The sequence below is a fragment of the Macrotis lagotis genome, chromosome 4, assembly GCF_037893015.1.
Source record: "Macrotis lagotis isolate mMagLag1 chromosome 4, bilby.v1.9.chrom.fasta, whole genome shotgun sequence".
Taxonomy (NCBI): domain Eukaryota; kingdom Metazoa; phylum Chordata; class Mammalia; order Peramelemorphia; family Peramelidae; genus Macrotis; species Macrotis lagotis.
In genome coordinates, this window is record NC_133661.1 from 214947011 (window position 1) to 214959847 (window position 12837).

The 12837-nt window shown below is 31.9% G+C and overlaps 1 pseudogene; it reads right to left on the minus strand.

Moving 5' to 3' along the window:
* Nucleotides 1–2791: 2791 nt before the first annotated feature.
* On the minus strand, nucleotides 2792–4594 carry LOC141522853 (uncharacterized; annotated as a pseudogene).
* Between the last annotated feature and the right edge of the window lie 8243 nt (nucleotides 4595–12837).

Below are 12837 nucleotides of genomic sequence, written 5' to 3' on the forward strand. Positions count from 1 at the left end.
TACCCATTTTGACCTGCTCTTGGGAGATGGCATGAGATATTGATTCCTAGTTTATACCAGACTGTTTTCCAATTTCCCAAATAGAGCCCACAACTGATTGAAGGCAAAAGTATTTAAAAGCTTCAATCACTTCCTCTAGGCTAAAGGAGTAGGCCTCAATCAAGGTCACAGACACTCCAGAGAAAGCAACCAGCACCTCCTACTGGCCAGCATGAGAAATTGCACTCAGTGAGTAACCTCTTGGGATCCCAACTATTTTGTCAAATAGTGAGTTTCTATGCCAAAATTTTGGATTTTGGTGTTTACACACTCACTATGGACATTATTACAATATATTGAGTAGCTCATCTATTCCAGTGATCCATTACTCCACATTTTAGCCAGATTATTTGGATGGTAACAGCTTTATGATTCAATTTGTGATATGATAAGGCCAGACAACCTTCCTTCAAATTTTTACTAATTGCTTTCCTTGATAGTTCTTATTTTTGTTTTTCCAGATAAATTTTATTATTATTTTTTCTAGCTCTATAAAATAATTTTGGTTGTTTGATTGGTATCGGCCTGAATATTAACTTGGGTAGAACTTTCCACCCAAGATTAATTTAGATTGAATTGTTATTTTTTCTTGTGTTGGCTCTGTCTACTCATGAATAATTAATATTTTTTCAATTGTTTAGCTGTGACTTTATTTGTATGAAAAAAATATTTTGTTATTGTGTTTGTATTCTTCCTGACTTTGTCTTGACAAGTAAATTCCAAGTATTTTATATTGCAACAATTATTTTAAAAGGAATTTCTCTATCTCTTGCTGCAGGACTGTGTAATATTTAGAATGCTAATGATTTAAGTGAGGTTATTTTATATCCTGTAAACTTTGTTAAAGTAATTATTTATTTAAAATATTTTTTATTTTACTCTCTAATATTCCCTTATATAATCTTCAAGGAATGATAGTAATTTTGCTTATTCTAATTCCATCATGTTCTTTTTCTTCTCTTTCTTATTGCTATAGCTAGCATTTCTTTCTTCTTTTAAGAAAGATTATATTTATTTTGAGTTTTACAAATTTTCCCCCCATTACCCCCACTCCCCACAGAAGGTATTCTCTTAGTCTTTACATTGGCTCCATGTTATACATTGATCTCAGTTGAATGTGATGACAGTGAAATCGTATCCTTAAGGAAGAAAAATAAAATATGAGAAAGCAAAATTACATAATAATATGACTTCTATTCCCTAATACTTTGTCATTTTTGTATAGATTCCATGTAATACTGATAAAAAGTATATTTCTTTCTATTATTATTAAAATTTCTACAGAGAGCTAGCATATCTTAACTTTTCTAAAATTATATTTATCTCCATAACTTCTTTCTTGTTTATTTTGACATTAAATTTATTCTAGTTCCAAGAGAAAAAGTTTACTATTTCTGCTTATAATTCATTTCATTCTTTAAAAGCTATGCAATGTGATATAGATGTTTAGTATTAATATTGCTTCATTGGTACCCTTTTAGTAAGATGTACTTCATCCTTTGTCTCTTCTAACATAATTTCTTGATAATGAAGTCATTGACTTCCTTTTGCTGAATTCTAATTTTTAAGGAATTATTTTCTTCAATTAGATTTTGTACCTCCTTTTCCTTTTGACCAGTATTGCTTTTTAAGGAGTTGTTTTCTTCAGTGACTGACTTTTTGTCAATTTGTCAAATTCTATTTTTTAAAGAGTTTTTTTTGGTGAATTTTTGTACTTCTTTCCCCTTTTTTTGTCCTTTTAACAAAGTATTGATGTTTTCTTGATTGCCTTACATTACTCTCTTTTTTCTCCAATTTTTTATTTCACTTTTCTTACTTGATTTATAAAATACTTTTCAAACTCTCTCAAGTGTTCCTTTTGATACCAATTCAACTCTTTCTTTTTTTATTATTATTTTTCATTTTTTTTTCCAACTCTTTCTTTGAGGCTTTGCATGTAGATTTGTGTCCTTTTAATTTTTTTGGCTTTTATCCTTTCTGTTACCATAGAAACTTTCTACGATATGTTTTACTTTTTGTTTTGTGCTCATTTTTCTGCCCATTCTGGGACTTTTTAACTTCATGTAAAAAATTGGACTCAGCTCCTGGATTGTAGAGGACACTGTCCTAAGCTTCTTGTAACAGGAATTAGATCCTTGCTGTTTGACTTGCACTTGAGGAAGAGGTCTTTTTTTTTTTGTCTGGCTTGGACTGAGGGTAGGACTTTGCTGATGAGGACAATCCTAGTCAGGGGATTTTTTCGAGTGTAGTCCACTGCTATCCAGCACCAGTTGTTGGCTTGACTTAAGGCTCCAGGCTTTACTGCTAGTTTACATTAAGAGTGGACCGTGCTACTAGCTTGACCTTAAGCTCAGGGTTTCAGTGCACTTGCGACTTGCCAGTGGCTTACTCCCTAAACTGTGTTCCTTTACCATCTCTGTGAGATATATCTTTTCTTCTAATCCTCTAAACTCTCCTCTACTGGAAAGTGTCTTCACTACTCTAAAACTGTCTTCGAGGCATTTGTTTAAAGGAGAATTTGGGAGAACTCAGGTCAGGCTTTGCCTCATTCAACCATTTTAACCTCAGAAGTATAGTATTTCCTTTTTATAGATTAAAAAAAAAACTCAAAAAAACAAAAACTAAGTCTGCAAGAACTTAAGTGAATTGTCCAAGGTCACATAACTAGCAGTAGAATTTGAATTCAGTTCGTCCCAAATCCAAGTCTAGTTCTCTATAAACTTTTCCACTTATCCCCTTATATTTTATAGTACTACACTTTCTGATAGAAACACCTGGAAACAAAGTAGATTCCATTAGAATACAGTTACATAAAGTGTGGTACATCATGAAAATGAATCTTACTATGCCTGTAAATGTAAATATATGAAGAAAAGACAGGTTAGGTTCTAGAGAAGAGGTGAAAAAATTTATCTTTTCCCCCCTTCTTTTCCAAGGGAGTGGGATATTTCATATATTATCATATATTTCATGTGTTAATGTGCTGATCAGGTTTGTTGTTATTGTTTTTTATTTCTTTCTCAATTTTTTAAAGAGATAAATCATTAGACATAAGAGGTGGATATAGGAAGCAATATATTGGCAAATGAAGATGACATTAAAACACAGTATATCAATAAAATTTATATCTAAACGTACCTCTATAGGCATTATATGTATGTATGCATGTATATATAGATATAGATTAGACACAGACATAGACATAGACATAGATATAGATATATATTTATATAGAAATGTAAAAACATATACTTCATAGTGGTATTTCTGTTTCATTATGCAGCTTTGTGGGTAGATATAGATAAATAGTTTCTGGATATCACAGATGTTTGAACTGCACACATTCATCAAAATTTAAGGGCACAATACAAAAAAAAATATCCAGAAACAGTTTCACTACCTTTCATTCTAATTCTAGCTCTTCTCTTTCTCCATTAAGGTAGTCTTTTTTTTTGCAAGGCAATAGGGTTAATTGGCTTGCCCAAGGCCACACAACTGGGTAGTTATTAAGTGTCTATGGCTAGATTTGAACTCAGGGACTCCTGACTCCAGGGCCAGTGCTCTGTCCACTGTGCCACCTAGCTGTCCCAATGTAGTCTTTCTTAAAATGCACTAGTGGAATATCCCCCAGAAAGGGTACCACAGGGGCGGCTAGGTGGATAAAGGTGGATAAAGATAAAGCACTGGCCCTGGAGTCAGGAGTCCCTGAGTTCAAATCGGGCCATAGACACTTAATAATTACCCAGTTGTGTGGCCTTGGGCAAGTCACTTAACCCCATTTGCCTTGCAAAAACTTTAAAAAAAAAGAAAGGGTACCACATCTTATGGGAGGTTTTTTTTTTGTTTTTTTTTTTATGGAAGTGCTTGAGTGACTTATGGTGAATCTCCACATCTGAGGAGGTGTTAAGATATGCTTCAGACTTCTGAAATTGAACCAATCACTAGGGAGAGGGGATGGTTTGATTTGTGGATGTTATTACTTAATCTTGGTGCCATGGTGCCACGGGTTTGTTAGTAAATTGTTTTGGTATTATCTTTTCAAAATTATTTATAACAAATTGAATCTTTTGTAATTCTTTTCTGTATCCATTGATTCTTGAACTTCTGCTGGATTATATCACTTATAGTGACATTTTGATCACTGTGTTGCTTTGGGGGCATATATTCTGGAAGTGCTTTGTTTTTATTTTTTTAATTGGTTTGGTTTGGTGATAGCTCTGTCTGAATGAATAGTACTCAGCAGGAGTAACAAATCCAGCCAATTGTTTCAGCTACACCATCTTCATAGTAGTTTTGAATTCCATATACAAAATCAGATCCTGGTAGCATGCTGCAAATTCTTTGTGTTCTTCCTAATTCTAGCTTTGGGATGAGGTGATTATAAAACATGAAATTCCTCAGACAGCCACGCCTGTAATTGTCCATTACTGGTGTCAAATCTGCTTTATGCAGAGGCATCAGAGGAGGGAGACATGTATTCTTGATGTTTTCCAAGCTTTTACGTTTGACTGGCTTTTTAATATTTGAAAGTTTTTTGTTGTTTAGAAGAAGCCATATTGGTCAAAAGGCTGTTACTCACTTTTGTTCCTTATGGCATCACTATATTTCTTGTGTATTTCTCTTAAGAGTGTAAGTTTAAAAAATGGCCAGTGCCATGCTGAACACTATAGAAAGCATGAAGACTTCACTAAAACTGCTTATGAGTTAGTTTTGCCCTTCTTAGAAGCTAGCTAGAGGAAATAAAATAATACTTCAATTCAGGGATAAAAGTGTTTTATTATCCTTTGCTTCAATTTAGACTAATAAAATATTTGAGTAGGTCTATGAAGTTAGACAAATGATGGCAATCAGTGGTTCCTTTACTTTCATTCAGTCTTGGACAATGTGGTCTTTCAGTTCACTTAATCCAACTCTAGCCTCCCTGTGATTTTTTTTCTTCAAGTTTTTGCTCTCCATACCTCTTTAGAATTTTCTTCTTTGGTCATTGCAACATAATAGAGACTCCTCTTTCTGATTAGCCTGGGAGAGGATGACTCTGAGACTACTTAATAATGCTTATCTAGGACTTTTAGCTTTACCAATAATATTAATAATGTTAACTTAAGAGTTTCAAAATTCATGTGCTTCAGCTAATTTTATATATTTTTTAAGTTTTTTGCAAGGCAATGGGTGAAGTGACTTGTCCAAGGTCACACAGCTAGGTAATTAGGCCACATTTAAACTCAGGACCTCCTGACTACAGGGCTGGTGCTCCATTTACTGTGTCACTTAGTTGCCCATACCTAATTTTATATTGAAGAAAACTATGTTTCAGGGATATAGATTCTTTGAATATTAGGCACACAGGTGGATGGTTCAGTATCTTGACATTGGAAAGGAGCACAATTATGCATGTTGAACAAAAGAAGGCGAATGATGATATATCTGTTATATTTTTTGAATATGACAAAAAAGTGACATTGCTATAACTCCTCCAACTTTCAAGGAGATTAAGAAGACATTGTCTCATTTTACTTTACAGTGATCCTAGTTTTAGCACTATTATTGTCCTTTTATAGATAAAAATAATAGAACCTGAAAAATATTATATGTTAAGTGGTTAAGAAGGGTCATAGGCAGAATATAAACCCAGATCTACCCAACTATAAGTCTAGGATTCCAAAGGCAGTCCATTCTGTATTTTGAATAGGTTCAATTGATGCAAGATTTTTCTTAAATCAACTAGTTGGTCATCTTGCTATATGTTTTTCCTTGCATCAACAGATATACAACTTGGTCAAAAATTGAGCTTCTAAATGCAGTTATCACCACCAAAAAAAAGCTATATATCTTTTTATTAATCATTTCTGCTCCATTTCCAGTGATGACAGTATTTAATTTTTAACTTAACACAAAAGAGATGGCATGGTATAATAGAGAAGCTTATTACAAAGCTGAGCCAACAGGGGTTAAAATCTTATTTTAGACACATAATGACTCTTGATCTTGGTTAAATCATCTAGGCGACTTTCTAATGTTTATAAGTTGCATAAAAAGGAATAATCTATTTGGTAGATGAATTTTCTTCACTTGGGATTTCCCTGTATCAGTAAAATTACAGGTACAAACTTTCAATATTTTCTACTTTTTAGAATGCTAAATGTGGACACACCAAATAGGGTGACTAATATATAATTAAAGGCTGTCCTAGACAAATCATACTAAGCACTGAGCACAGTTCTCAGGATCCACTAATGACTTACTAAATGTTTATGGAATGAATAACCCCTAAGTATTTCAGTGAATTATATTTTAAATATGAATTAGCACTCAGAGCTTAGCATTGAAGGATGCCTGCTATCTGCTATTCTTGTTATACTTCTGACTGTGTTTGTATATATAAAGTAGTACTGTGATATAGCTTCAACAAAATTAGTACATGGGAGAATTTACAGAATCTCTTAAATTTGGTGGTGGAACAACATCATTGTTCATCTAGTCATCTCTGTATCTTAAAGATAGTAGTATATAACATACCTGAAAATTGACCACTTGTACCAGTTTAAAGGCCTCCAATTAAACTACTCCATCATCGCCCAAAGCAACCAATTCCCTTTTGACATCCATAATTATTAAGATGATGATTGGCCTTATACCTAGCCTCAGTTTACCTCTTTGAAACTTTTATCTTTTGTTCCTAGTTCTCATCTCTGTTGCTAATCTGAACATGTATGATCCCTTAACTATGGGACAGTCACTGCCACTCAGAATCTGAATTCTAAAATACGGCAAAATCTTCAGACTCAATTGGTCTAAGACAAGATTATTAAATAATTTTGAACGCACATGAATATTTTTTTTTACAGAAAGTAAAGATAGAAATCTATCTATAGCTTTGACGCATGTCTTCTCACAAACACCATGATTAATTTACTATGGGCCAAGGTTTGGTGAGGTTCTGCTTTAAAAAAAATTGGATACCTACTCTTTATACTGTTAGTTCATGTGGTTCTTCTAATCTGCTAAAATCTTGAGATATTTTTTGCATACTGTTGTTGACAAGACTCTTCCATCTTGAATGTGTACATTTTATTTTTTGAACTCAAAAATTCATTTTTTATCCCTTTTAATTTTTTTCTAATTAGACATTTGGTCTTTTGAATCCACCATTTAAATCCACCCATTGTCTTCTAACATATAAAGATGCTTCTTTGCTGTCATCCTCGGATTTTATAAGCAAGCCAAGTTGCCCTATGCTTTAAAATCTGTTTTATTGATGTTAGCACCTTTATTTAAAATTTTTTGTTATTTATTTATTTATTTCATACATGCTTTCCTTTTTAAATCTTGAGTTCCAAATTACCTTCTTCCTACTACACTGAGAAGGCAGATGATTTTTTTTTTTTTTTTTGCTTTGCTTGTAACTGTTTTCACATTATGTTTTGGTCTTACTGTCACCATAGTAGATATAAATGGTCAAATATTTTTGCTGTTGTTGTTTGCTCAATTTTCTAGCCTATTCTTTTACTTTACACTTCATGTTAAAGTTGAACTCTACTTTGGAGAAGCACTGTCCCAGGTTTCAGGTCTTTTCCTACTGCTATTTTTCAGAGATAGTTCTGGGGTTTTCTTTTCGGACCTAATTCTTAGGGTCTGCAAGTTCTTGGTGCTCACTGGGTAGTGTGTTTCAGGGAAAGGCATGATTACTACCCCCCTCTTTTGTGTTGTTTTATTTAATCAGTAAGGAGTCCTGCTCCCTTGCAGCCACAATAGCTGGTGTTCCTCTTTGCCTTGGAACTGTGACTAGGAAAGCTGTTCATTATGACTAATTTACAGGTACTCCTCCTCACCCTGGACCTGTGATGCAGAAATGCTTATGGTCAGTAAATCACTAATAAATACCAGTTACAGCTTCTACCAGCAAGGGGCTCCCCATAATCTCTTTTTTGACCAATTGTCTAATGCCCTTATCTTATCTGAATTGACAACTCCAAAAGCTAATGCTGCTGTCACCACTATCCTGCTTACCTCCAAAGCTCCTGCTATGCTTCAGTTTAGCTCCCAACTCAGTATCATAGATTTCTCCTGCTAATCTACTAAATTGTCTTAAGATGGAAAAATGTCTCACTCTGACTTTTGTTGACTCTGTCTTTCCAAAATTTGATTTGAGAGAGTTCATCTGGGTTCATGTCTGTATTCTTATCATTTTGGCTCTATCTCTCTTGCTTTTATTTTTAACATGACTATTTCTTTGCATTATAAGCAGCTAGGTAGTGCAGTGGATGGAGTCCAGGATCTGGGATCAGGAAGACTACTTTTCCTTACCTCAGTGCAGCTTCAGACACTTAATAGCTATTTGTCCCTGAGCTAGTCACTTACTCCTATTTTCCTCAGTTTTCTCATCTGTAAAATGAGATAGAAAAAGACATGGCAAACCATTCTAATATCTTGGACAAGAAAATTCCAAATGGGTTCATGAAGAGTGAGACACAACTGAAAAATTATTCACAACTTTCTTTGCAATGGTTCTATTCCCTGACTTCCAATATAACCCTTCTTTCTAGTAAATTCACATCTAAACTAGACAAGTAAAGATATTTGTGGTATCCAAAAATGTATACCTAGTTCTTCTTCTCTGTAAGAATAGGAAGAATGCTTCATCAACATATGACAGAAGTCATTATTGTTTAAATCTCTGATATCTTTCTAAATTGCTTTATTTTATATATTTGTAGTTACATAAATCAGGGATTCTCAATTTGAGATACACTGACACCTCCCCCTGCAAACTTCCTGTGGGTAGATTGCAGGGTCAGTGAATTTGGCTGGGGAAATAAATCTCCATTTTCATTTTCTTCTAATTGATATTTAACATTTTGTTAAATTACTTGATAATGATATTTTAAGGAAAAGTTTCATAAATTTCACCAGATTGGCAGAGGGGATCATGACACGGAAAATGGTTAAGGACCCTGTTAATTGATTCTTCTTGTTTGTGTCTGCTTTACTTTCTAGACAATTCCAAATTAGCTCTGAATTCCTCATGTTTATAATTTTATAGGATAATAATGGTTCATAATATTTAATATATTGTAATTTGTCCAAACATATCCTAATTTTCACAAGTATTAATTTAGTTTCAAATTGTTGAGTCAAAGATTGTTGGACTAATTCACAAATGCAAAAATGATGCATTGTTTATATTACTCATTTCCAACATTTAATATATCATTTAATAATCAGGTGGTTGTGAAGTGAAATCTCAGAAATGTTGTATTTCCCCTTCACTAATTCATAATGACTTAGTCTGTTTCACTTATTGACTTTTATATATTTTAAACAATAAAAATATATTCAATGATTTTTATATGATAGTTTGAGATCTAAAAACACTGTTCCTTCATCTTTCCTACTTTTTTTATGAATGTATTTATTTTTGAATTTTACAATTTATTCTCAAATCTTGCTTCCCTCCCCCTACCCCCCCACAGAAGGAAGTCTGTTAATCTTTACATTGTTTCCTAACTATACATTGATCTAAATTGGATGTGTTGAGAGAGAAATCATATCCTTAAGAAAATAAATAAAATATGAGAGAAAAAGATTACATAATAAGTTAACTTTTTTTTAATTAAAGGTAATCATTTTTGGTCTTTGTTCAAACTCTACAATTCTTCCTCTGGATACATATGATATTCTCCTTTGCAGATACCCCAGAATTGTTCCTGATTGTTGTACTTATGAAATAAGCAAGTCCATTAAGATTGATCATCAACCCCATGTTGCTGTAATGGTGTACAATGTTCATGTGGTTCTGTTCATCTCTCACAGCATCAGTTCATGGAAATTTCTCCAGGCTTCTCTGAATTTATCTTTCCTAATTTTATTTTTTTCTTTTATTATTTTTCTTGGTAGTGAAATCAGTTTGATTCCTACAAATAAATTTCATTGATCTTTTTTATGGTTCTATATGATAAATGTTTGATAATTTGATTTTATATAGAAATATATCTGTGAATTATTTTAGATATAATCCCAGTTTTTAAATTGTATTTGTGTTACCTAAGCACAGGAAATGGATAATACATTATTTCAAGATTCTTTAATTTTTATTAAAACATGTTAAAAATATATATGCTACATATATAGAAATTATTATATAAAGCATTATGCATATGAATACATATATACATAAATCTATAACATATAACTATCTCTCTATCTATCTCTTTATTAGAGGTGTTTTTGATATTTTCAATGAATTAAATCTCATATATTTAAGGGGCTTCTCTTTCTGTTATTTCCTCCTAGTTTTTGTTATTGCTGTAAAGAAATTTGACAGATCTTCATAAATTTGTTTCATATCCCAGTATTTTATTATGGTTATTAATTATCTCAGTTAAAGCCTTTGCTTTTTTCTGGGGTTTTCTAATTAAATTATCATTAGATATGTAAATAGTGATAATTATATTTCTTCTTTGAGCCGTTTAAAATTATTTTTAAAATATTTTTGCTATCCATGACAGTTTTAAGTCAAGTGATATTTATAAAAGTGAACATCATTATCTCATACATACCTACTGGGTATCTCAGATACAAAGACTGTTTTGACTTTTAATGAATATTTTAATATATTTTAAAATTCTCCTTGTATGACTATGTTTTATAAAATTTTGTTTTAGTATTTTTGTTGTTTTTACAAAAATTAAACTTATCACTGATTTTTTCTCCTGTGGCATTTGATTTTTTAAATTTGATTTTGTTTAATTACTATTGTGAATTCACATTTCTATTCCTCATATAAATAAAAGTACAACTAGTTCATGGTTTTCTTTTAGTCTTTATTACTGTAGCTATTTGACTAGAAATATATTAAAAATACTTATATTGGTATTTATTAGCAATATTGCTTTATAGTTCTCTTTCTCTAATTTATCTTTCCCTAGTTTAGATATTTAAATCTTCTTATAAAAGGCATTAGAAAGAGTGCATTCTTTTGTTTTTACTATGAATATTTCAAAAGAGTATAGCTTTAAGGGCAGCTAAGTGGCATAGTGGATAGAACACCAGCCCTGGAGTCAAGAGGACCTGAATTCCAATCTAGCCTCAAACACTTAATAAATGCCTAGCTGTGTGACCTTGGAGAAGTCACTTAACCCCATTGCCTTAAATAAAATTTTTTTTTAAAAAGAGTATGGCTTTAAATTTAATTTTAATTGTTAGATTTCATTTATAAATTCATCAGTATATGAGGTCTTCCTTGCTTTTTAGTGTTTTCTAACTTATTTTTACTTTGGAGGATCATTTTGTTTTATAATACTTAAGTTTACATTTTAATACTTATTTTTGTATATTATATATATATATATACATATGCATATATTTTTGTAAGTTGCAAAGAGTAAAACTGAATATGAAAAATCCTAAACCAAACTTTGAAATTAGTTTTTATGATTGACATGAATGGGTTGTGATCCTTACCATTGGAGAAAACATTCCCATTATTGAGATCTTGGATTTATTTGAATTTTGGAGTACTTGAGGGGCTTTTCCTAGAAAATTATGTGTAATGAATTTTGATTATTTAAAAAAATAATCTTTTTTAAGAGTTTCATTTATTTTTTGATTTTGACCTTTAATAATTTGGTTGCTTAAAGATTTGCTGAACTTTGTATTTTCAAAATATTAATTTTTAGTTTTGTTAGTTATATCTATTCTAATTTTGTTAATCATTTCATCTAATTTTTTAATTATTTCAAAATTTTCTTTGTTTTGCATTTACTCTTTTTCTGCTTTAAATTTAAAGTTTTCTTGTTTCATGGTTCTTAGCATTTATTAGGTTTTTGATTTTGTACTTTTTCAAATGCACACAAAATGCCTTAATCTATTATATTTCTATTGTGTTTACATGTATATTTTCATTAAACATAGATTTTTTTTCTTTGAAAAGTGCTTTATCAATTTACGAAAGTTTTGGTATGGTACCTAATCATTACCTTTCTCATTCATAGAATCTCATTCATGTGATGCATTCTTTTTTTCCCAAATATTATTTAGGATATCATCATTAAATCTCTAATTTCTTACATATAGAGGCTATATTAATTATTATTTATCAAAATAGAGACTTAAAATAAGTTTGTGCTCTTTAATTTGCTTATATATTGAAAGAAATGTTTTTACCTTACCATGTGTTCTATTTTTGAAAACATTATATGATAAAGAGAAATGGGTATACTGTATTCTTTCAAGTTACTGGGTTTTTTAAACATTTTATTTGTTTTCCAATTATATGCAATAGTAATATGTACCCATCATTTTTTGCAAGGCTCTGAATTCTACAATTTTTCACCCTCCTCCCTTACCCCCCCCCCAAGGCTGTCTGATAGTTTCTACAGTTTCTACATTGTTTCCATGCCATGCATTGATGTTAATTGAATATTATAAGAGTAAACATAAGAATAAACATTAACCCCCCCCAAGAAGATGGGAAACCTCAAGAAGAGAGAGAGAGAGAGAGAGAGAGAGAGAGAGAAATGTATTTTAGTCTTTGTTCAGATTTCAATGGCTCTGTCTCTGGGGTGAGTTGCTTTCCCTATCATAAGTCCAGTAGAGAAGTTGCTTCAATATTTTCCCCTCAGTTGCTATTACTACTTGTACCTCCACTTTATTTCTTCCCACTCTCATTTATTCTACTCTCTCTCTCTTCTTTCATCCTGGCCCTGTCCAAAAGTGTATTGCATCTGAGTACCCTCTCCCTCAATCTTCCCTCTCTTCTATCACCTATTGCCCCCTTCCCTCCCCCCATTCCCCCTCATA